The sequence below is a fragment of the Chelmon rostratus genome, chromosome 9 (genome assembly GCF_017976325.1).
Source record: "Chelmon rostratus isolate fCheRos1 chromosome 9, fCheRos1.pri, whole genome shotgun sequence".
In the NCBI taxonomy this organism is placed as follows: domain Eukaryota; kingdom Metazoa; phylum Chordata; class Actinopteri; order Chaetodontiformes; family Chaetodontidae; genus Chelmon; species Chelmon rostratus.
The window spans coordinates 847,730-871,693 of record NC_055666.1 but is presented as its reverse complement, the minus strand read 5'-3'; the positions used below and the strand labels follow the sequence as shown (position 1 = coordinate 871,693).

The 23,964-nt window shown below is 43.5% G+C and overlaps 1 pseudogene; it reads left to right on the top strand.

The window, feature by feature from the left end:
• The first annotated feature begins 17,119 nt into the window (after window positions 1-17,119).
• LOC121612008 lies at window positions 17,120-18,729 on the top strand (annotated as a pseudogene).
• The last annotated feature ends 5,235 nt before the right edge of the window (window positions 18,730-23,964 follow it).

The window sequence follows — 23,964 nt, the reverse complement described above, 5'->3', positions numbered from 1 at the left end:
CTGCAGGTGTTTGTATGTTCAGAAACATTTGTTGGAAAGTTGGACAGCGTCACGTCTTCTCAGTTTACCCGTGACTTGATGACTTTGAGCTCTGAAACAGATCGGGGTAAGTGTGGAGTGCATCCAGCTCGTTGTCTTGTGTTTTTTCAAATCCTCAACACTGATCTGTAATGTGGTACTGTGCTGCCACAAACTGATGGTAATTGAAATGCATAGCTTTAAGTATGATCTCAAAACATGCCTCTACCTAGTTCAATGTCTGTTGAGGGTCATTTGATGTAGAAACTGAAGATTAAGATTGACTGTTAGCAAACAGCAGATAGAAAGCTAATTCAGGCTTTAGTTCACAGTAAAACCCTTTTTCAGACATGTGAAAGGTTTGTTTAATATGAAGTCTTTGCTCGCTTCAGCCCTTTATTTGAACTTTGTTTTTGGCTTTTGTAGAGAGCAACATGCTGAGGCATTTAAAGATGGAGGGAGGACAGGAAGACCCCTGATGTTTCAGGATCACCCAGGACAAAGATTGAGGGTAGAGGCAACACCACCCACTCCACTGGTAGCTGCAACAATGTGCATGAGGATGTCAGTGTGAGGAAGAGGAGGACGGGTGATGATGGAGAGGTGCCCTGTTAAAGGAGGAGTGTAGTAACCTCACCAAGCCCACTGAACACAGTGAGGTCTCAGTGGAGGACGCAAGGATCCAGCGGGGCAAGAGAAAGGCCAGTGCTGATCCCGGAACACCTGAAAAAAGGTCAAGGTGTAGAATCAACAACCCCGACAATAATGTCCCCAGTGAGCTGTGGAGGATGGAAGGATCTGGTAAGCCTGGTAAGAGGAAGGCCAGTGTTGATTGTGACGCACCTGAGAAGAAGATGAGGTGCAGTCCTCAACCGTCCTACTAGCACCACTGAATCCAGTGCTAAGGTGGAGAATGTCAGTTCTGATGATGACGGATCAGTCAAGACTTTGGCAGCTGCTCAGCGGAGGAGGAGAGACCCTATGAGATGCCCTCCTTAGAAAACATTACAAAGGTAAGCTAATAGAAACAAATTGACTTTGGGAATGAGTCGATTTACACGGCTTGTTATTTCATGTTTCAGGTTTGACTTTTTCAAAAAGTTAAAAAATGACAATGTGTCTGTGATTTTAGCTGATTTTGAGGACAAGTAGGGTGGAGTGAGTATAGTTGAGACATGTGTACAGTTGAAACACTTTTAATATCTTGCCCATGCTGCAAGGCTGAGCTGCCATTTTTAGTCAGCACATGCATATTAGCATCCTCTCTGGTGATGGAAAATTTGAGGAATGTTAGCATCTCCAATCTAAAGATATCTGCAAAAGTCTTTTTACTAAGGTAAGAATTTGACTTTACCGTGTCCCTTCGACAATGAATAGCTTATTGTCCTTTTGTGACCATCAGACATGACTTAAATAATTGCAAATGTTATTTTGTGACCTAAAATCTCACATACTTCATGCTATCCTAGCATGTTAGCTCACTGCACAATCTAGAGAAATACACAAAGTGGTCAGCAGGGTTAGGATTAGAGTTCTATTACATCACATGCTGTTAAGTTGTGCAGCGTAACGATAACATGTTATAAGACCGTAAACAAAGAAAACTAAAACAAAATTCAATATTTGTGATACTTGAAGAGTATTATATTAATGGACAATTTTTTAACGATGAAAGGTAGAAGGATAATTTAGCATGTGGTGTAATAGACAAGTGGTAGAACGGGTACAGTTGATACAGCCTTAATGGGATGTGTAGCCCAGCCTACTTCAGAGTTAAAAAATAAAAAGGCATGCAGTGTGTGTGTGTGTGTGTTAGCTTTGTTGTGTAGCCTGTATGGACCTTTTGTTCATGTTTGTATTCTTGTGCTATACCTATTGCAGGATGCCCTGCTTCAGAGCTATGACCACAAAGAGGGCCTAAGAAGTGGTGCAAGAAGAGAGGTCAATTAGGAGTGTAGCGAAGGAATTTTGCATTGCTGTTCCTTCCCTTGCTCGATATGTCAAAAAGAAGAGCATTGGCTGAACAGGGCTCAAGCATGTTGCCCTCAGGAGGGTACAGGAGCTGCAATGCAGTTTTTACTGCTGAACAGGAGCGCAGCCTGGTAGCCTAATGCAGCAGCCTTATACTACAGGCTACCCCCGAAAGAGGTAGGATTGCACTAAAAACACCTATAGGGAGAGACCAGGTCAAATACAATGACAGATAAAACAGTATCATAACACATAAAAAGTTGTTTTGTTGCACATCAATTTTCTGTAAATGCATTTTTAAATAGCCTTTAATTTTATTAAATGATTATTCAGACATGAAACATATTAGACTAGTTAAATACAAGTGCATTTTCAAAGTATGATTTTTTATTATTATTGTTTTAGGTTCACAAATTAGCCTTTGAATTGGCAGCTTTCTACAGGCTGCCTTATCCTCCACTCTGGGCAGAAAATGGCATGGCAGGGGCGAGTTGGTTTACCAGCTTCATGCGGAGGCATGAACATCTGGCCATCAGGAGGCCTCAGGCTACAAGTCTCCACCGAAATGTTAATTTGGCAACCTTCTTTGATAAGCTAGTCTCAGTTTACAAGAAGCACAACTTTGAGACCAAAGATGTTTGGAATGTTGATGAGACAGGGCTCGTGACTGTCCAGAAGAAGTACCTGCCACATTTTATCTGTGGTGGTCCTGAGGGGTCAATAGGCACAGCCAATGGCAGCGGATGGATGCAGGAGCAGGACTTTGTCATCTTCCGACAGCATTTTGTCCATCACATCAGGTCAACTCAAGAGAGGAAGGTCTTGTGTAGCACCGGTATCACACCACTAACTGCGCCACTGGACCAGTTCTAGGCTCTAAGGAGTGGGGAGCAAAAATAATTACACCAGAGACCGTTGCTTTTAGTAGAAAAGGCCGGCAATTTACTGAATGCAAACACACATATAAAACACAATACATAGAACCAAAAATACCCTGCAGGTTCCCAAAAATGAGGTAAGTATAAATAAAAATATATATATTTCACTCTTTGTTTTTGTTCTTTGGTTCACCTAGTTTATTTTAATAAAGCTAATCTAATTTAATTAGACCAGTCTCTTTTTCCTAGGTTGTACCTATTTTAGGATTCCTATTTTTCTTCCTGAGTTAACCCTTTTTTCTTTTACAGGTAAGAAAATACTTTCAAAACCCAAGTGAATCAAAGTGGACCACAGTTTTTCAAATCACATTCAAAATATGAACATATGAAAATAAAAAGTTTTGACACTTCAAATTTAAGTTCAAATCCTAATGTGAGTTCAAGCGTTCAGTTCAATGGAAAGTTTCAGTTCGATTCAGTCCAAAAAAAAATAGTTCAATCAGTTCTCAGTTCTGTTCAGTTCAGTTCAAATTAGTTCCTGACACTCCTACCGCTCTGGCAGTGAGTTACCACACACAGAGGATTTCCTCAATGATGCGATGGAGGAGATGAGTTCAAGGTCTGGGTCTGGCTCGCCATCTTGAATCCCGTCTATGGATGTGCACGCCTGCACATGGCAGACCAATCCTTGCTCCGACCGAGCAAAAAACCTGACCTGTGTAACAGGCCATGAACACAATAAAGCTCTTTTTTAAATCTTCAATTCACACACATAAATTATTCACATTCTCCATAAACACAGAATATTAACGGGTAAACAATTTATGACGGAGCATTACTTTGTAAACAGCGTTTTTAGCGTTAACTCTCCGCCAAAAAGGAAAAAAAAGAAGTAAGAAAACGCATGAAAATAAAGACAAAACTCACCAAAACCGATGTGGCTTAGTTCTCACAAAAATCCCCGTCAGTTCCCGACCAGATAAGTTATGTTTTCGCGACTGTTTTATCGACTTTTTCTCTACTTTTTCTGTTAATTGATCACCTCTCGTTTCCTCTGCTCTCTCCCTCAGGTCTCTGCTGCAGCGTCACTGAGGTGCTGCGTCTATGTCGCTGGTCCCTTAAAGGGGAGCGACATTATTTTCTGCCTACAGACTTTTAATCCTAAACATTAAATGATTGCTGAATTAACATTTTTAATTAACTCTGATGATGAATTGACATTTTATGAATCACTTTAAACTTTTTTTTAAACTTATTTATGCAGTTTTTATTTACTATTTATTTTTATTTATATGATATTTTAACATGGGTTACATCCTCCCCTCTTTACCTAATGCACGTCCCTGTGCATTTTTAATTTATACTGTCATAACTCTAAGGGGTTTTGGAAAGCTAGGTTCTTCAAGGGAGTCTGTAAACACATCACTCAAGGTTTGAAATAAAGACTGAACTATTGTAACCAACGGGTTTCCTAGCTCAGGATAAGTCAGTCTTTTAGTCGCTTTTCTGTCTCTGACAGGTCTTCCTGAACAGTCGCTTGCGTCCTGGTTGTCAGTTTGGTCCAGATCACTTGTGTTTTCTTTGCTCTCCTGAGCAGGTTGAGTAGACGGATGGACATTTTCCAGGTCTTCCTCAGGTAGGTTTCCAGTTTCCTGTCCAGCAGTTGAGTTGCTCTCTTCAGGATCAGGTAAGTCGGAGTCTGCAGGATCAGGTAAGTTACAGTCTGCAGGATCAGGTGAGTCACAGTCTGCAGGATCAGGTAAGTTACAGTCTGCAGGATCAGGTGAGTCACAGTCTGCAGGATCAGGTAAGTTACAGTCTGCAGGATCAGGTGAGTCACAGTCTGCAGGATCAGGTAAGTTACAGTCTGCAGGGTCAAGTAAGTCTGTCTTTTCAGGGTCAGAAAAGTCATCAACTGCAGGATCAGGTGAGTCTTTATCTCTGGGTTCAGGTAAGTTCAGATCATAAGTCTCTACTGGAGAATCCTCAGGGAAAGCTTTAGCTACGTCTGAAGGATCTTGCTCAACAGCAGTCAACTCCTTGGAAGGTTCCGGTTCATCCCTTTCAGGTAAGTGTTCCATGGGTTCAGGGGTCAGATCGGAACTTAGTGTTTTCACTCTTAGGTTTCTGTGATAGTGATATTCCTCAGAGTCCGATTGGGATTCATCCCCTTCAGCTCCATCTGATGTGTCATTTTTAGAATGTTGTCGAGTTCTCGGACGCCTCACTGCCTTTGGCGGGTTAGTTTCACTTTCGATTGGGGTCACAGGAAGGAAACCGCATGGCAGGAGGAGATCACGATGAAGAGTTCTTTGTGGACCATCTCTGGTCTCAGGTTTCACAACATACACTGGGACATCTCCAGCCTGTCTCAGGACAACATACACGTCGGACTCCCACCTGTCGGCTAACTTGTGCTTGCCTCTGAGACGGACGTTTCGGACCAAGACTCTGTCACCTTCTTCCAAGGTGGACTCAACAACATGCTTGTCAAACCTTGCTTTGTTGCGACTGGCTGTCTTTTTAGCATTCTCAGTTGCTACTCTGTAACTGTCTTTGAGTTGGGATTTCAAGTTGCGGACATATTGCGAGTGAGAGCCTGGCTGATGATTGACTGGTAGGCCAAAGGCTAGGTCAACTGGCAGTCTCGGCTGACGCCCGAACATCAACTCGTAAGGGGTAAAGCCTGTTGTCTCGTTCTTAGTACAATTATAAGCGTGTACTAACGGCTTGACGTAGTCCCGCCAATGACTCTTTTTCTTGTTCTCGAGGGTTCCCAACATGTTGAGCAGGGTCCTGTTGAAGCGTTCTACAGGGTTCCCTCTCGGATGGTAAGGTGTGGTTTTTACTTTTTGAGTACCAATGAGCTCGCACAGTTCTTTTATTGTTTCAGACTCAAAGTCAGGACCTTGGTCACTGTGGAGTTTTTCAGGAATGCCATAATGGACGAAAAAGTGGTCCCACAGGGTCTTGGCCACTGTCCTGGCTTTCTGATTCGGGGTGGGGACTGCCACTGCATATTTCGTAAAATGGTCGGTAATGACCAGAATATCTTTTGTACTACTGGAGTCCGGCTCCACACTGAGAAAATCCATGCACACAAGTTCGAGTGGTCTTGTGGCCACGATGTTGACCAGTGGTGCGGCTTTCTCTGGCATGGTCTTCCGTCGTATGCAGCGGTTGCAGGTTTTGACCTTAGTTTCCACCTCGGCAGACATTTTGGGCCAATAGAACCGCTTCCGGACAAGATCCAGGGTGCGCTCTGTGCCCATGTGGCCCATGTCGTCATGGAGGCTCTTGAGGACTAAGGATCTCAGGGCTTCAGGGAGCACAAGCTGGTAGTGAGTCTGAGCGCCCTCTTGCCGCCTGCGATACAAGACACCATTTAAGACCTCCAGCTTGCTCCACTCCCTCAATAAGAGGCCAAGCTCAGGAAGTTCCTTCCTCAAAGATGGTGGGGGTTTCTCTCCCAACTCCACTTGCCTGAGGACTTCACAGATGCAGGGATCAGCATTTTGCTTGTCTCTTATTTCAGCTGGTGTTAACGAGGAGACGACTGGTAAGCCACCAAGCTGATCCTCCTCCTCAAAGCTTTGTGGGAGAGCCATTGGATGATGGGCAAGTGACACAACCAAGGTGGTGCTGGGTGATGTTTCCACAGGGTGATTGTCGGTCACTTGGTGGACCAAGTGCTTTTCACAGATGGCTTTGATAGTGTTTTCATTTAGGTGTGCATAATCAGCCTCCGACAAGTGTCTCTTTGTGAACTGTTGTATCCTCTCCAACTCTTTTTGTGATGTTGTGTCATCAGGTACTCTGCTGTGAGGACGTCTGGACAGCCCGTCCGCGTCTTGATTCTGCTTACCGGCTCTGTACTGTAGCTGGAAATCGAATGTCGACAGAGCGGCCAACCATCTGTAACTCGTGGCATCGAGCTTAGCAGAGGTAAGAATGTATGTTAATGGATTACTATCTGTGACAGCAAGGAATGTGTTCCCGTACAGGTAATCCTGAAATTTCTCCGTTACTGCCCACTTAAGGGCAAGAAATTCTAATTTATGCGCAGGATACCTGGACTCACACTTCGACAGACCTCGGCTGGCATAAGCAACAACGCGCTTCTGTCCCTGTTGCTCCTGGTAGAGGGCAGCACCGAGGCCCGAGGTGCTCGCATCTGTATGTAAAATGTAGGAGAGCTTAGGGTCAGCAAACCCGAGGATGGGTGCGGTCGTCAGCTTTTCAATTATGGTGTCAAACGCTGCCTGGCAAGCAGGCGTCCATCTGTTACCAAATGGGTCCTTTGGGTTGAAATACTTGTCAAGGTTAATTGTGGCTTTAGCGTGCTTCCTCAGCGGCGGATAGCCCGCAGTGAGCTCGTTGAGTGGCTTCACGATCTTCGAATAGTCCTTCACAAACCGGCGGTAATAACCGCAGAAACCCAGGAAGGTTCTTAGCTCCTTCAAGTTGCTTGGTTTTGGCCAGGTTTTTAATGCTGCTACTTTGTCAGGATCAGTTTCAATGCCTTTTTCAGACACGATGTGGCCGAGGTACTTTACAGAGGTTTGGAAGAACTTGCATTTCCCTGGCGACAGTTTCAAGCCAAACTCTTTCAACTGGTTGAGCACACGCATCAACCTTTCCTCGTGCTCCTCCAGTGTTGAGGAGAAGATGATGAGATCATCTAAAAAAACTAGGGCTTGCTTTAAGTTCAATTCTCCCATACAACGCTCCATAAGCCTCTGGAACGTGCTGGGGGCGTTAGTTATCCCCTGAGGCATCCTGTTGAACTCGAAGAATCCTAGTGGGCAGACAAATGCAGTTTTGTGTTTGTCTGCTTCTTCCATCTCTATTTGATAGAAGCCTGATTTGAGATCGAGCACCGAGAACCACCTGGACCCACTCAACGCCGAGAAGGACTCTTCCAGATTAGGTAAAGCATATGAATCCTTTACTGTTTGTGTGTTCAATTTTCTGTAGTCGATACAGAGTCTGACATCGCCATTCCTCTTCCTGACGATTACAATCGGCGAGGAGAAAGGTGACTCCGATTCACGAATGACTTCTGCATCGAGGAGATGCTGGAGGTGAGTACGCACAGCCTCTATGTCCTGGGGATGTATAGGTCTCGGCCTATGTTTGAATGGCGTCTCGTCACTGAGGGTTATGTGATGCTTGATTTTGTCAGTGCGGCCAAAATCTAGCTCGTGCAGTGCAAACACCTCTGGCATGGAACTCAATTTCTCTGTCATCCTCTCTTTCCACTCATTGGGTACAGGAGAGTCAGTGAAGTCAAAGTTGAGATCTGGTTTTTGGTCAGGTTTTGTGGGGGAGTCTGAATCAGGGGTCTTGACAGATTGAACACTCGTGACAGTGTGTATCTCTGCTATGACAGCCTTTGGAGTCAGGGTGATGTCATGGTGTGACTCGTTCTTGAGCATGACTGGTATGCAGCGTGGCAGCTTTGGTGGTAGACTTACCAGGCTATCTGTCACCAGGATGCCACCTGGCAGGCACGATGACTTTGGTGACTCTACCATCACCCACTTTCCAACATCAGGCGTCCTGCAGCTTACTGATCCTTTGAGGACTTTGGTCTGCCCAGCTGAAATGGTCTCGAAGTCTCTACTATGAAGCCTTACCTCTCCCAGGCTGGAATCAACGGACTGTCTTTTCCGGATCTCAAGGGTCTTCAAGACGACTTTGCAGCCATAAGGAAGAGACTCATAGTTCTGGGGTGCGATGTCTGCATACTTTTCATAGAGTACATCCAACGTATTTGTGCCTATAAGCACTGATGACAAGGTGGAACGCATGTCGGGTACAACCAAGACCAGCGTAGGTACCTCGATGTCAGCTCCAAGCAAGCTCTCAGGGAATCTGATGGTGGCCTCAACGTAGCCAAGGTAAGGGACGCTTTGACCGTTGGCTCCTTCCACTTCAAGCAGGTCATTCAAAGAATTGAGAGGTAAGTGAGACAGGTTCTCCAGATAGAAAGAGTTGGGGATCGTTGTTACTTGAGAGCCTGAATCTAACAAGCAACTGCAGTCTTTGTCAGCGATGATCAATTGTGCAGTGCACTTGGCTCCAATCAGACCTTTTGGCAGGGTCACTGACTGTCTTTGCATATGAGAGTACACATGGGCTCTGTGCAGCTTCTTTTTGGGACACTTTGTCTGTGTTCCAGTCCCCGTTTGTCCCACAACCGGAACTGAGTCTAGTTTAAAGGATCAGGCTTTGGAGCGCCATGTCGACTGTCCCATGCTAACTGCTTTTCTTTCAGCTGCTTCCTCTTCTCAGCCACAAGAGATGGGTTCGGCTCGCTTTCACACTGAGGCTTGATATGTCCGTCCTCTCCACATCTAAAGCAATACCAGGGCCTTGGTCTATTGCTTGTGTTGTTGTTTACATCTCGGCTGTGGGGCTGTAGCCTTTGAGATGTGTGAGCGATAGCTGGGGAGTGTGTGCTAGCTGTTTGGGGAGCTAGTGGTCTGGAAGCTGGTTTAGCTTTTCTACTGTCTTTCTGTGTGATACGTGTGAGCTGGGACTGTAAATCAGCTATTTGTTTCTTTAAGTCTTGGATTTCAGACTTGTGATCAAGAGCTGGCTGAGATGAGTTGCAGTCTTCTTCACTCTGCATATCAACACCTTGATAATGAGAAGACACTCTTGGCTTTGAAACATTGAAGTGCTGTTTCATGCGCGATACTTTGGAAGAACGCTTATCTTCTGCTGTGCGGAGTAACAAGAGAAGTTCGGCAAAGGTAGGTGGGTTCTGTTTCTTTTGTTCTAGCTGGAGTTCAGCTATCAAGATGTTATCCCAGCAGCCCCTGACAAACTGCCTGAGAAGATGCCGGTCAAGGTCGCTTGCAGTTACACCTCCCCTCCTGAGGGTGGTGCTAAGCATTACCTGCAGCCGTTGTAGATAAGCTGAGGGTTTCTCACCATTATCTTGCATTGTGTTGAGATACTTTGCGAAGAGGTCATCTCCGTCCTCGACGGTGCCGAAAGCGGAGTCCAAGATCTCTAAGTACACATTAAGAGGAGATTCAGGTGTCAGGTGCTTCACAATATCAATAGCAGGTGACAAGAGACTTTCAAGGAGCTTTCGTGACTTGTAAAGATCAGACTGTGTTGTGTCTTTAAGAAGAAGTTCGACGTTGGAGCGCCATGCCTCATAATCCACTTCATTATTGGGACGTGGGACACGCCCAGAGAAGGGTCTGAGTCTCAAGGAAGTGTGCACCTGCAGAGCAGAGTCTTCATTTCTCACTATGTGCTCAACGATTACTTTTTGTATGTCGGGTGGATTGACATCAGAAAGTTTCAGAGCAGGCTGTGTCTTTTCTTTAGATGGCGTCGATGGTGGAGACCAGTGATGTTGAACATGCTGCTCCGGGGCTATGCTGGGCAGGGGGCTTACCTGTGCAGCATTATCAGGGTCATATTGCTCTGGGGTATCAGGTGAGTTCTGCTCTGTATCTTCATCTTGTGTCTCTGAGTGATCTAGACCGACAGTCTCACTGATGAGGGAGAGCTCTTCTCTGAGGACAGCTGCGAAGTCTTTGCCAGTCTGTTTTGCAATGTCCTTTAACTCTGTAAGGTAAGTCTGTGTAGCTGTTTTGCTGGCTACAGGTGTGTAAACACTGGCTAAAGCTCTGATATGGTAGGTGACATCAGTCTTAGTCTTACTGTTAAGTCTGTATGGCAATGAAGGTAAGAGAGACTGCATAGCTGTACCATACACATACTCTACAATAACCTGTTTGCCTGACTCTTGTTCAGTGAAATCTACTGGAATTACCCTTTGAACGGAACCATATTGTTTCAGGAAGTCATTTATTTCTTCGTCAGTTTCTGTACCGGTTACACCGCTAACTATGACTGAGTTAGGGATTTTTACACTACTTGTCTGAATAATATCCATATTGGTAAACTGATAGCAATATTATACGGTCTCTGGTTTCTAGTTTTAAATGCTTTAAGCCACTCCTGGCTGGCTCGCCAAGTTTGTAGCACCGGTATCACACCACTAACTGCGCCACTGGACCAGTTCTAGGCTCTAAGGAGTGGGGAGCAAAAATAATTACACCAGAGACCGTTGCTTTTAGTAGAAAAGGCCGGCAATTTACTGAATGCAAACACACATATAAAACACAATACATAGAACCAAAAATACCCTGCAGGTTCCCAAAAATGAGGTAAGTATAAATAAAAAATATATATATTTCACTCTTTGTTTTTGTTCTTTGGTTCACCTAGTTTATTTTAATAAAGCTAATCTAATTTAATTAGACCAGTCTCTTTTTCCTAGGTTGTACCTATTTTAGGATTCCTATTTTTCTTCCTGAGTTAACCCTTTTTTCTTTTACAGGTAAGAAAATACTTTCAAAACCCAAGTGAATCAAAGTGGACCACAGTTTTTCAAATCACATTCAAAATATGAACATATGAAAATAAAAGTTTTGACACTTCAAATTTAAGTTCAAATCCTAATGTGAGTTCAAGCGTTCAGTTCAATGGAAAGTTTCAGTTCGATTCAGTCCAAAAAAAAAGTTCAATCAGTTCTCAGTTCTGTTCAGTTCAGTTCAAATTAGTTCCTGACACTCCTACCGCTCTGGCAGTGAGTTACCACACACAGAGGATTTCCTCAATGATGCGATGGAGGAGATGAGTTCAAGGTCTGGGTCTGGCTCGCCATCTTGAATCCCGTCTGTGGATGTGCACGCCTGCACATGGCAGACCAATCCTTGCTCCGACCGAGCAAAAAACCTGACCTGTGTAACAGGCCATGAACACAATAAAGCTCTTTTTTAAATCTTCAATTCACACACATAAATTATTCACATTCTCCATAAACACAGAATATTAACGGGTAAACAATTTATGACGGAGCATTACTTTGTAAACAGCGTTTTTAGCGTTAACTCTCCGCCAAAAAGGAAAAAAAGAAGTAAGAAAACGCATGAAAATAAAGACAAAACTCACCAAAACCGATGTGGCTTAGTTCTCACAAAAATCCCCGTCAGTTCCCGACCAGATAAGTTATGTTTTCGCGACTGTTTTATCGACTTTTTCTCTACTTTTTCTGTTAATTGATCACCTCTCGTTTCCTCTGCTCTCTCCCTCAGGTCTCTGCTGCAGCGTCACTGAGGTGCTGCGTCTATGTCGCTGGTCCCTTTAAGGGGAGCGACATTATTTTCTGCCTACAGACTTTTAATCCTAAACATTAAATGATTGCTGAATTAACATTTTTAATTAACTCTGATGATGAATTGACATTTTATGAATCACTTTAAACTTTTTTTTAAACTTATTTATGCAGTTTTTATTTACTATTTATTTTTATTTATATGATATTTTAACATGGGTTACACTTGCTTCTATTGGACAACCACTCCTCCCACATTTTAATCGAAGCCATCAACTTCTGTCGGGAAAACGGTGTGGTGATGTTGTCCTTTCCACCACACTGCACGCACCATCTACAACCTCTGGACAAGGCTGTCCATGGGCCACTTAAGAAGCACTTCAACAGTGAGATGGGCAAGTGGCACCGAAGCCATCCAGGGGAAACCCTTACCATCTACGACCTGCCTGGCCTTACAAAGCACATTTTCAAGAAAGATGATTTTCTCCCTGCATCAGTCACTGACCAGCCCCTTCCAGAAGCATCTCTCTCTCAGCTGCCCACTGTCGCCCCCACAACATCTGGGCCATCTGTTGCCTCTCTCACAGCTGGACTATCCATGGTCAACCTCAGCCCACCTTTGCTGCTCTCTGCCTCCCTCACAACAGCCGGACCATCCATGGTCAGCCTCAGTCCACCTGAGCTGCTCTCTGCCTCCCTCACAACAGCCGGACCATCCGTGGTCAGCCTCAGTCCACCTGAACTGCTCTCTGCCTCCCTCACATCAGCTGAACTATCAACTGTCATCCTGCCATCGTCCACTGCTCTTCCTGTCATATCCATCAACTCTGAGGGTGTTCAGGAAGTGACCCTCACATTAGTTGATGTTCCTCTGTCTAGACAAGTGGAGTCAACTACCACTGAAGTAAGAAAAATGTATTTTAATAAATAGTATGCTTGTCCAATTCTGAAATATAAATTTATTCATTTATTATGAATATAAGTATTCATTAAGTGTGTTTCTCTGTGTTTCTGTGTGTGTGTGTGTGTGTGTGTTTTCCTGTTCACCAGGAGCCTGTTCCAGACTTTTTCGCCTCAGCTCACCCCAGAAAGGTCAACTGTACCATGGTACTGTCTCAACTGTACACCTATAGGGTATGGTTGAGACGGTACCATGGTAAAAATGCACCTCATGTTTATGACCTGATTGTGAAAAAAATAAACAAATAATAAATGATATTCATCAATAATAAATTAGTATACAAACTAATTAGGCAGCATGTGAAAAATCACTTATTTTCATTGTATAGTTTTTTTTTGCAATATCTGTTCAAAAATGGAAAAGCAAAAAGTGTCTCAAACGTACTCGGTCTACCCTACTGGCAGCTCTCTCCTTTGGGCACAGGAAGCTTCGGCTCGGTGTTCACTGGCCTCCGAAAATCAGACAATTTACCAGTACAAACACATGCTCACACACACACACTTGAACACTCACTAAGAAAAGAAGAGAAAGGAAGTACCAACTAAATGATTTGTGTTTCTGTCTTGCAGGTGGCCATCGAGCACATTCCCAGAGAGGCTGTGAGATGTGAGAGTGGTGAGTAATTTAATCTGATATTGAAGAGTAACTGTTGAAATTCAAAATAAAACCTGAATAAATATTAAATATTTCTATCACTCTTCCACTTTGGATGAGCAAACACGTGCTTTAGGTCATAACTACTTGGTATCTATGCATTGTTTTTCTTCAGAAGTGCAATGGGAAGGTGTTTGACATTGTCCTCAAGGTGGTCTTCATGCTCAAAACCGCAGGTCTACCAGGATCCACTGGAGAATCTGCTGCTGTGTCCCTGCTGGACTGGTACCTTCAGGACCAGGAGCTGATCCTGGTAATGGAGAAACCAAAGTCTGCCATGGACCTTCACAGATGAAAATCCCACGGAAGATGCCTGGATGAACAGGAGGCAAAGGTAAAACAGCTGGATGGAGAATGTTTTGTGTTTCGTTTTGTTCAACCACAGCTGAAAAACTGTATTTATCACAGTTTTATTGGTGTGTTAAGATTTCACTGCACTGTAAAAAGGCCTGATCACACCAATAAGTGTTCATCCACCACTGCTTGCAAAATAGGTGGTGCTAGAAATTGAGTGACGGAGGAAATACTTACTAGTTAATGAAGTACTGTAGCTAGAAAGCTAACGGTTCACACAAAAGTCAGCCAAGAACATGTGGTCAGTCACAATCATGGCTGCAGTAGCTCTGTGTTAGTTAGATGCTGAATGTCAGTTGGATGGCGTGTTAGCTCAGTTGCTAACAGGACAGAGAGTTTTTCAAATGAGGTAAATAACTGGTGTGGAAACATGCTTCTTTTATGAAGCAGTTTATACCCTGACAGAGGAGGCCAAATAAAAGTGGTGCAGCACAGCTAACAAGCTACGTCAGCATCCTCCCTCTTAGACTCTCCACCTCTCTGTTCTCTGCTATTTAGTTCACAGCGCCAACGTTCACCAAAGTTCAACTTGATCCAAAAGATCAGTGTGCATTTACTTTACCACCACTGACAAATCCATGAATTGCATCTATTCTATTGAAATGAATCCATTTTCCTTAAAAACGTTTTGTTTTAAACGCTGGTATGACTGGACCTTTTCTGAGTTCATGGAAAAAAATCACACAGAGCTCATTAATTGGTATATTTTTGCCATATTTAATAATCAGGGGAATCAGGAGAAAATACTTCCTTACGATCGCTTCAACTCGTTCTCTCTGGGTTTCAGATGATTCTGAGACAGCTGGTGGACGTGGCTGTGAACATTCACTCCAAGTTGGACTCTGACGTACCGAGAGTGCGAATCATCGACGTTGGCTGTGGCAGCTTCTCGACGGAGGAAACTTACACTTCTATCGGTGGTATGATATCTGGCTCTCTGCTCCTCATCTCTGAAATAATGACTCTCATGTTTAAATTAAGCTTCACCTCATCCTTTGTCTTTCTTTTCTCTCCATCTCTCTGTCCATCCCCTTCCATTCCTCTGTTGTATACTACCCTCCACAGTGGTTTGATTGTCAGGCATACTGGGCCTGTCTCACCACTGCTTACCAGCTGGCGCGCTCTTCTATTCGTTGCTAAGAGGACACCAGTCTTTCACCACCTGGAACTACTCTAGCTGCCACATTAAAATCAACACTGCACTGTCTACAGGTAAGATACACGCAGGCATGCACACAAATGTACTGTTTAGATTTTTGAAGTATCGCTGCAACTGCCTACTTAAACCTTTGATCTTATGATTTCTGTCTTGATTTTCAAACGTAAAGATCTTGCTGTATAGTGACCCTATGGAGCGAGCCAAGCTGGAGGAGCTACAGATGAACTCCGCCCTCAGAGAGCTCAGCCCTCCACCCGTCCTGAGGCCACCATCATAAATAAGACCCTCAGAGAGGCTCCTCCCTCCAGCCCTCGGTCTGACAATGTACAGTATCAACAGTGCAGCTTTTCCCTCCCACAGTATCTGTGTGTTAATAAGCGTGCATGCACATAACTATTATGCAGGTACACACGCGACAAATATCAGTAATGCCGCATCAGTTCTGTCACTACTCCACTTTTGCCCACCACTTTGTTACATACGTGTCCACACAAGACTTCACATCACCAAATGTTGGTGATTTTCACTCTGCCCTTTTGTGTGTGGCGGCAAAGATCTACCATCCCCAGCCACACAGATAAAGTTGATCTTATGCCCAAAAAGGATGCCCACCCCTGTGCTAGCTGGAATAATGCTAAGTTTTAAAAGTATAGTGTTCAAGGGCTGTAAAATGTCTGTTGCAAATATAGTGATATATAGTGATATACTAAAAATATGAACTCTTTTCACATAGATTTCACAGTTAAGTAAGTTTGGAGGTAAAAACATCAGGGACTGCACAACAAACATTGGTCAGGTATTGAGAATCAGATCCTTTCATAATAAAAGCTAAGATTATCTGATGGTAAAAGAAATGCCTGTTGGTGAAATGCTAACTGCACCCCCTCTATCCCTCCTTCCCTCCCCATTTCAATCTCCCTTTCTCCTTTATTTCCCTCACTTCTTCCTTATTTTTGTCTCCCATCCTCCCTCTCTCATCTCCATACCTCCCCCAGCGCACAATCCCTTTCTCCCTCTATTTCCTTCCCTCCCTACCTCCCTCACATCTCTTCCCCTTTTTCTATCCCTTCCCCCATGTCCATCTTCTTCTCTACCTTCCTTGTCCCTCCCTCCCTGCTCAATATCTTGATCTCCCTCACTTATTCAATCCCTCTATCTACCTTTACCTACCTATCAACTCCCTCTACCACCCAAACCACCACCCGTCCCTCCCCAGCTCTTAACCCTTATATGATGTTCGAGTCAAAATTGACCCGTTTTCAAGTTTAGGTATGTAAAAAGTACCATTTGCTTTTTTGGACTGGAACGAGGCTTCATTTAATGCTCAGACACAGCTAGTTTAATGCAACAAAATTAGTTTTATCCATTTTAGTAAATTCTAAAGGTCAAAAAAAAAAAAAGTGACGTTTGTTGTGTTACAGGTCAAATTTGACCCAGTAGAGAATACTGGCTGTTGTATGCATCACTTAAAAGCTGTGGGTTGCTGTGGATCAAATATGGCTCAATGTGCCCTACAACACACACGCACACACACACACACGCACACACACACGCACACACACACACACGCACACACACACGCACACACACGGACACACACACACACGCACACACACGGACACATGCAGACGCACACACACACATATACCCCCTTCACCTTAGGTGAACTCAAACTTTTCTTGATACACACACACACACACACGCACACACACACACAGACACCTGCAGACGCACACACACATACACCCCCTTCACCCCACGTGAACTCAAACTTTCTTGCAGCTTACTGATACATTTTGAATAAAAAAAATAAACATTGGCATATATAAACAGGGTTTGGGTGAGATAATATCAGTTGCATTCTGTTGGAGCATCAGTCAACATGAGCAAGAGGTATGGTGTTTATGAGGCGCTGGATCATATCTTTGGCCATGACAGTGATCCTGAAGACAGAGAGGAAAGTGAAGCTGAGGAGGATGTGTCTGAGGATGAAGATGAGGTTCAGCATGACCCTGAACAAGACCACACATCTGATGAAGATGACCCAGAAGGCACAGATGCTGAAGGAGAGGTCTTCAAATCAAGAAGAGGTGACACTTCATGGGCATCAAGCCCTCTTGACACTCAATGCAGGGCACCAAGGGAGAACATCCTCAAAATGACTCCAGGGCCTACGAGATATGCTGTGTCGCATGCCCAAGACATCAAGACAACATTTGAGCTGTTCTTTCCACAACCTCTTCAGAAGATCCTGCTGGAGATGACGAACATGGAAGGGAGAAGAGTGTTTGGTGATAGCTGGATGGACATTGACAACACGCAGCTGGATGCGTACATGGGACTGTTGCTTCTTGCTGGGGTGTACAGATCCTGTAATGAAGCCACTGCCAGCTTATGAGATGGTGAGTCAGGCCGCTCCATTTTCCGTGCCACAATGTCACTTCAGACCTTTCACGTGTTGTCAAGAGTGCTCCGCTTTGACAACAGGGACAAGAATTGCTTGTCGTGTGAATGACAAACTTGCTCCCATCAGGGATGTTTGGGACAAATGGGTGGAGAAATTGCCATTCATGTACAATCCAGGGCCAGAGGTGACAGTGGATGAACGGCTAGTCCCTTTCAGAGGCCGCTGTCCCTTCAGACAGTATATGCCAAGCAAGCCTGGAAAATATGGCATCAAAATCTGGTCAGCATGTGATGCGAAAAACAGCTATGCATGGAACATGCAAATATACACAGGGAAATCTGCCAGCGGAGTGACAGAAAAGAATCAGGGCAAGCGGGTGGTCCTGGATATGACAAAGGGTCTTCAGGGGCACAACATAACCTGTGATAATTTCTTCACGTCATATGATCTCGGGCAAGAACTGCTGAAGAAGAAGCTAACCATGGTGGGAACGGTCAGGAAAAACAAACCTGAGCTTCCCCTTGCTCTTCTTGGAACGAAGGACAGGGCTCCTCTCTCCTCAAAGTTGCAATCTCGGAGCGAACCACAGTTGTGTCGTACTGTCCCAAAAAAAACAAAAATGTCCTTGTGATGTCCACTCTCCATAGGGATGCTGCTGTGAGCAGTAGGGAGGACAAGAGGCCAGATATTATTCTGGATTACAACAAAAACAAAGGAGGAGTTGACAATCTGGACAAGCTCACTGGTACATACACATGCAAGCGGAAGACAAAAAGGTGGCCAATGGTTGTCTTCTACAATATACTGGATGTTTCTGCATACAATGCATATGTGGTATGGACAGAAATAAATCCTGGATGGAATGCTGGAAAACCCTTCAAGAGGAGGCTTTTTCTGGAGGAGTTGGGGAAGTCTCTGGTCAATCCCCACATTGAAAGACGGCAGCGGCTGCCCCGAGCCCAAGTCTCTCTCAGTTTGGTGAGAGAGCTTCAGGCTACACACATACCAGCATCCTGCAATGGGAACCAGGCAGGGGATTCCAGGGGGAGCAAGAGAAAAAGGTGCCAGTCCTGCCCCTCCAACAAGGACAGGAAAACCAGCAACACTTGTCACACATGCAAGAAATCCATTTGCAAGGAGCACACTAAAACCATCACATACTTTGATTCATGCATGTAAACAACACACACATACGCACACACACCACACACAAAATATTATCTCTCCAATTTTCAGACACAACACATTGTTTTTCAGTGTTTACTTTATGGTTCATACACAACTACACATATCTGCCTGACACCATATTGTTTTTCAATGTTGAGTTTATGGTTCACACACACACACACACACACACACACTCACACACACACACACACACGTTGTTTTTCAGTGTTCATTTTATGGTTTAATTTTCAATTTGCACTTGCAATTCTGATTAAAATAAATATAGTTTTATGAAAAGGAATTGAGTTTTTGTCTTTATCCTACCATAAATCTTTGCGGGTCGGTTTTGACCCGTAACACCACAGATGTCACTTTTGTCAATCATTTTGAATAATAAAAAAAAAATCACAGATTTTTTTTAGGTAGGTGTACTCTAATATTAGTTTACAAGACATGGATAATATAATTACTGATTTTATCACTATAGGACATATAATTAGTATATTTAAACAGTTTTTGTAATTGAAAACGAGTGGTATATTGTAAGATAAAAGGTCTGTGGAGCCAAAGGAAAAAAAAAATGGAAACTGTTTCCATGGATATGAATACATACTAAGTTAGCTATGAGGTGAAAGACAATATTGGATGATAACTAGTGTTAAATAACGGGTCAAATTTGACCCGCCAACACAAAAGACGTGGGCAGCTTTCTAACACAATACAAGGGTTAAACAGCAGTTAACTAGAAGTTAACTGATTAAGTGTAGACACCTCATGTGCTAATTTTTCAGGCTGATGACAAACTCCCTCATGTCGGCATTTAATATGAAGGGCCACGGTTCCAAAAGGGCATTCCAACCGACAGCACTTTACACCATTGTGACTGGTACATACAGTTGAAACCAGAAGTTTACATACACTATATAAAAAGGCACATAACCTTTTTTTCTCACTGTCTAACATTAAATCAGATTAAACTTTTCCTGTTTTTGGTCAATTAGGATTACCAAAATTATTTCTATTTGCTAAATACCAGAATAATGAGAGAGATAATTTTTCAGAAAATGTTTTGTTACTTTCTTCAAAGTCATAAGTTTACATACACCAAGATTACTATGCCTTTAAACAATTTGGGAAAGCCCAGATGATGATGTCATGTCTTTGGAAGCCTCTGATAGGTTTATTGACAACACTTGAGATAATCAGAGACACACCTGTGGATGTATTTTAAGGCACACCTGAAACACACTGCTTCAGTTTGTAAAATCATGGGAAAATCAAAAGAAATCAGCCAAGACATCAGGAAGAGTGGAATTGTGGACTTGCATAAGTCTGGTTCATCCTTGGGTGCAATTTCTAGATGCCGAAGGTGCCACGTTCATCTGTTCAAACAATTATACGCAAGTATAAACACCATGGGAATGTCCAGCCATCATATTGCTCAGGAAGGAGACGGCTTCTGTGTCCCAGAGATGAACGTGCTTTGGTCCGAAATGTGCATATCAACCCATGAACAAAAGCAAAAGACCTTGTGAAGACGCTGGCTGAAGCTGGTAAGAGTGTGTCATTATCAACAGTGAAACGAGTCCTGTACGACATGGGCTGAAAGGCCACTCACCCAGGAAGAAGCCATTACTCCAGAAGAAACATAAAAAAGACAGATTACAGTTTGCAAATGCACACAGGGACAAAGACCTTTTTGGGGACATGTCCTGTGGTCTGACGAAACTAAAATTGAACTTTTTGGCCATAATGACCATCGTTATATTTGGAGGAAAAAGGGGGAAGCTTGCAAGCCTGAGAACACCATCCCAACTGTGAAATATGGGGGTGGCAGCATCATGTTGTGGGGTTGTTTTGCTGCAGGAGGGACTGGTGCACTTCACAAAATAGATGGCATCATGAGGAAAGAACATTATGTGGAAATACTGAAGTTACGTCTCAAGACATCAGCTAGGAACTTGGGTGAAAATGGGTTTTTCCAAATGGACAATGACCCAAAGCATACTGCCAAACTGGTTACAAAGTGGCTTAAGGATAACAAAATCAATGTTTTGGAGTGGCCATCACAAAGCCCTGATCTCAATCCTATTGAAAATTTATGGGCAGAGCTGAAAAGGCATGTGCCAGCAAGGCGGCCTACAAACTTGGCTGAGTTACACCAGTTCTGTCAGGAGGAATGGGCCAAAATTCCTGCAAACTATTGTGAGAAGCTTTTGGAAGCATATCCAAAACGTTTGACCCATATCATACAGTTTAAAGGCAATGCTACCTGTTGTGGTGGTGACTAAATTTAAAACTAAATTAATGCAAGGACTGTATAATAACTAAACCCAAAAAAATATGGCGCTGTGTACGGCCACCGGCATACCTCTATGTACTTATAATTTACAGTGGACACTCAATTAAATAACTTGGGGAAGGAGGCAGACTGTAATTCCAAAACAATTATTTATGTAACACAGATGCAGAACAAAATGCATACAACTGTCATATAAACAATCAAGAAATAATAATATAATTCCTGTCGAACTGACTTTCTCTATATTTCCCTATCTAACTAAATGGTACCGTTGCGGCCGGGTGGAGCTCTTTGGGGGGATGTGTGTCTTGACGGTAGAAGGGGCGATGAAGATGAGAGCAGCTGCTGTGCAGGTGACTGTCAGCGAGAGAGTGAGAACGAAGCAGAGGGGGGCGGGGCGCCGATGTCTCGAAGAAACAATGAATTCAATAACGGTGACGATGTGAGCCAAAAACACAGACCGTCACTCGTTACCTTGGTCACAGTAGACAAAAGCCGATGATATCAGCTAACAGTCCTAGTTAGCCAGCAACAGACGCCCGGTCCTCGCCAACAGCAAACACGACACGAACCAACGCCGCTAGCCAGCCAGCAGCAAAACTCCGGTCCTCCTTAGTAGTTTTTTTTTTTAATTTTTTTATTTTATTATTGAATAACAATCATCAGTACAAACATGTCAGGCATATTGAGAAAATATTATAAGAAATGTTAAAACAGCTGTAGAAAAAAGAACAAATAAGACAAACAAAAAGGAAAATTAAGTAAACAGTGAGGGTCTTACTCAAGGAGTAAGTATAGTTCAAGTAGTGAATAAAGTCTCAGGGCATTTTTATTTGACATGAAAAATAAGGATTTCTTGTATAGGTTCAGTTCATTCTTCCATCCGTTGATGTGGGGTTTGACCTTGAGGTATTTGCATCTGTGAATGTAAAGTTTACCGAGTATAATTAAATTGTTCACCAAGAAGTCCAAGTTCTTCTCCTTTAGCTGTACTCTGACTTTAATAGACATCCAGTTCAGCTGATGCAAAGTGATTTGTTTGGTTGACATCCAGCTCGAAAAGCTAACCAAAAATCTACCACATGTTCACATTCAAAGAAAATATGCTCCACAGTTTCAATGTCTCTGTGATGGCTGCAACTGCTGCCGCACAGCTGATATAAATGTCGGTAACCCTCCTACACTCAGTTTTCTTTATATTTAATTATTCATTTAGTTTACCTTTTTGACCTCATGACATCCACATTGCACATACAGACAGCAAATACATTAAGGATTACACATACCTTTTGGTTTCATACAACACATACATATTTATTTAGCATAAGTTGACAGTACAGTGGTTTCTATTTGTAGCGCGCACATTTAGTTAGCTTTCTGTACAGTCACATTGCACTTTGTCTATTTAGTTTGTCTTAAGTTCTAATGGTTTTCTCTGAGTTACCAGTGTTGAGGGTCTCACTGCTGCTGGAGGGACATCGGGCCAGACCTGAGCAAAAGGCACGACTGTGGGAGCAGACCTGTTAAATGCAGGAATGGGCCACACCAAGTGCCTGCAGCATCCGGGTGTGATTTCCAATGTTTAGTTTAGGATTTTCTTTATTTCTTCAAATTATAGTAGAGCCTTTGTTTTTTTTGTTAAGATTAATTATCAAAATAGCCTTACTGACAGACAAGTTGTCCTGTTGTGTTTTATTTGTAGTATAGTTGGTCATGTTTGTTTCTTGTTATCCCCCTCGTTTTACAATGGTCTGATCAGCCAGTATATATGTCCCCTTTGTGTGCAGTTCGTGAGGTCTATTATGTGTGTCAGGTCTGTTCTTGTGTTGGTTAGGTCAGTTAGGTCTATTTTGTCCTTATTATGTTAGTTTGGTCTGTTCAGTTCTATTCAGTTAAGTTCTGTTCAGTTGACCTCTTTTATGGGCCCAGAACCTTATATATTGACTTCATTTTTTTGTAAATAAATCATTTTCTTGGAAATCCACCTATGTCTCCTCATGCTTGCCTGCTTGGTCCCTCACATATGGTGGCAGTGGTGGGATCAGCCAGTTGAGGAGACAGGTGTTTTGTTTTTTCTCTTCTCCCTGCCCCCTCTGTTTTTTTTTCTCTTTTCCCTTTTTCCCATTTTTGGCGAGCGATGCAACGTGGAGGAAGGGGTGTGAGAGGAGGCCGGGCGAGGACTGAGGAGGCACACACCAGACCAGTAGGCCCAGTAGAGGAAGAGGAGATGGAGGCTGAAGTTTCTGGAGGAGCGAGTGGCACTGAGGATGAAGACATCAGGGAGCCTACACTGAAAGACCTGGCTGGTATTATTCAGACGTTCATGGGGCAGCAGGAGGTTCGAGAGGTACAACATAAGGAGGAAACTACAAGGCAGGAGCATCGTCTCAGGGCACTACAACATCAGTTCCAGCTTCTGCAGATGGAGGTGTTGTCTCGCACTTCTCCTGTTCCAGAGCTGTCTGCCACTGTACCAGGTAATCTTCATCAACAGGCCCGAGCTGCACCTCCATCAGAAAGCTTCCATTCAGCCGATGGCTCAGCAGGTCAGTTTCGATTGTCTCATGAACCTAGACTAGAGAAGTTAACAGAAAATGATGATGTTGAACATTTTCTGGTTACTTTTGAGAGAATTGCAGCAGTGTGTCGGTGGCCAAAATCTGACTGGGTTTTTCACCTTATTCCACTGCTGACTGGGAGAGCCAGAGGTGCCTATGTTCATATGGATATGGATGATTCTGTTGATTATGACAAGGTAAAATTTGCAATTTTACAAAAATACGACATTAATCCTGAGACTTACAGGCAGAGATTCCGCTCCCTAGATGTTGCACCTGGTGAGAGCCCGAAAGAGCTGTATGTGCGACTGAAAGAGCTGTATGAGAAATGGATCCAGCCTAAAGGTAAAACAGTCTCAGAAATTGGTGAAATCATTATTATGGAAC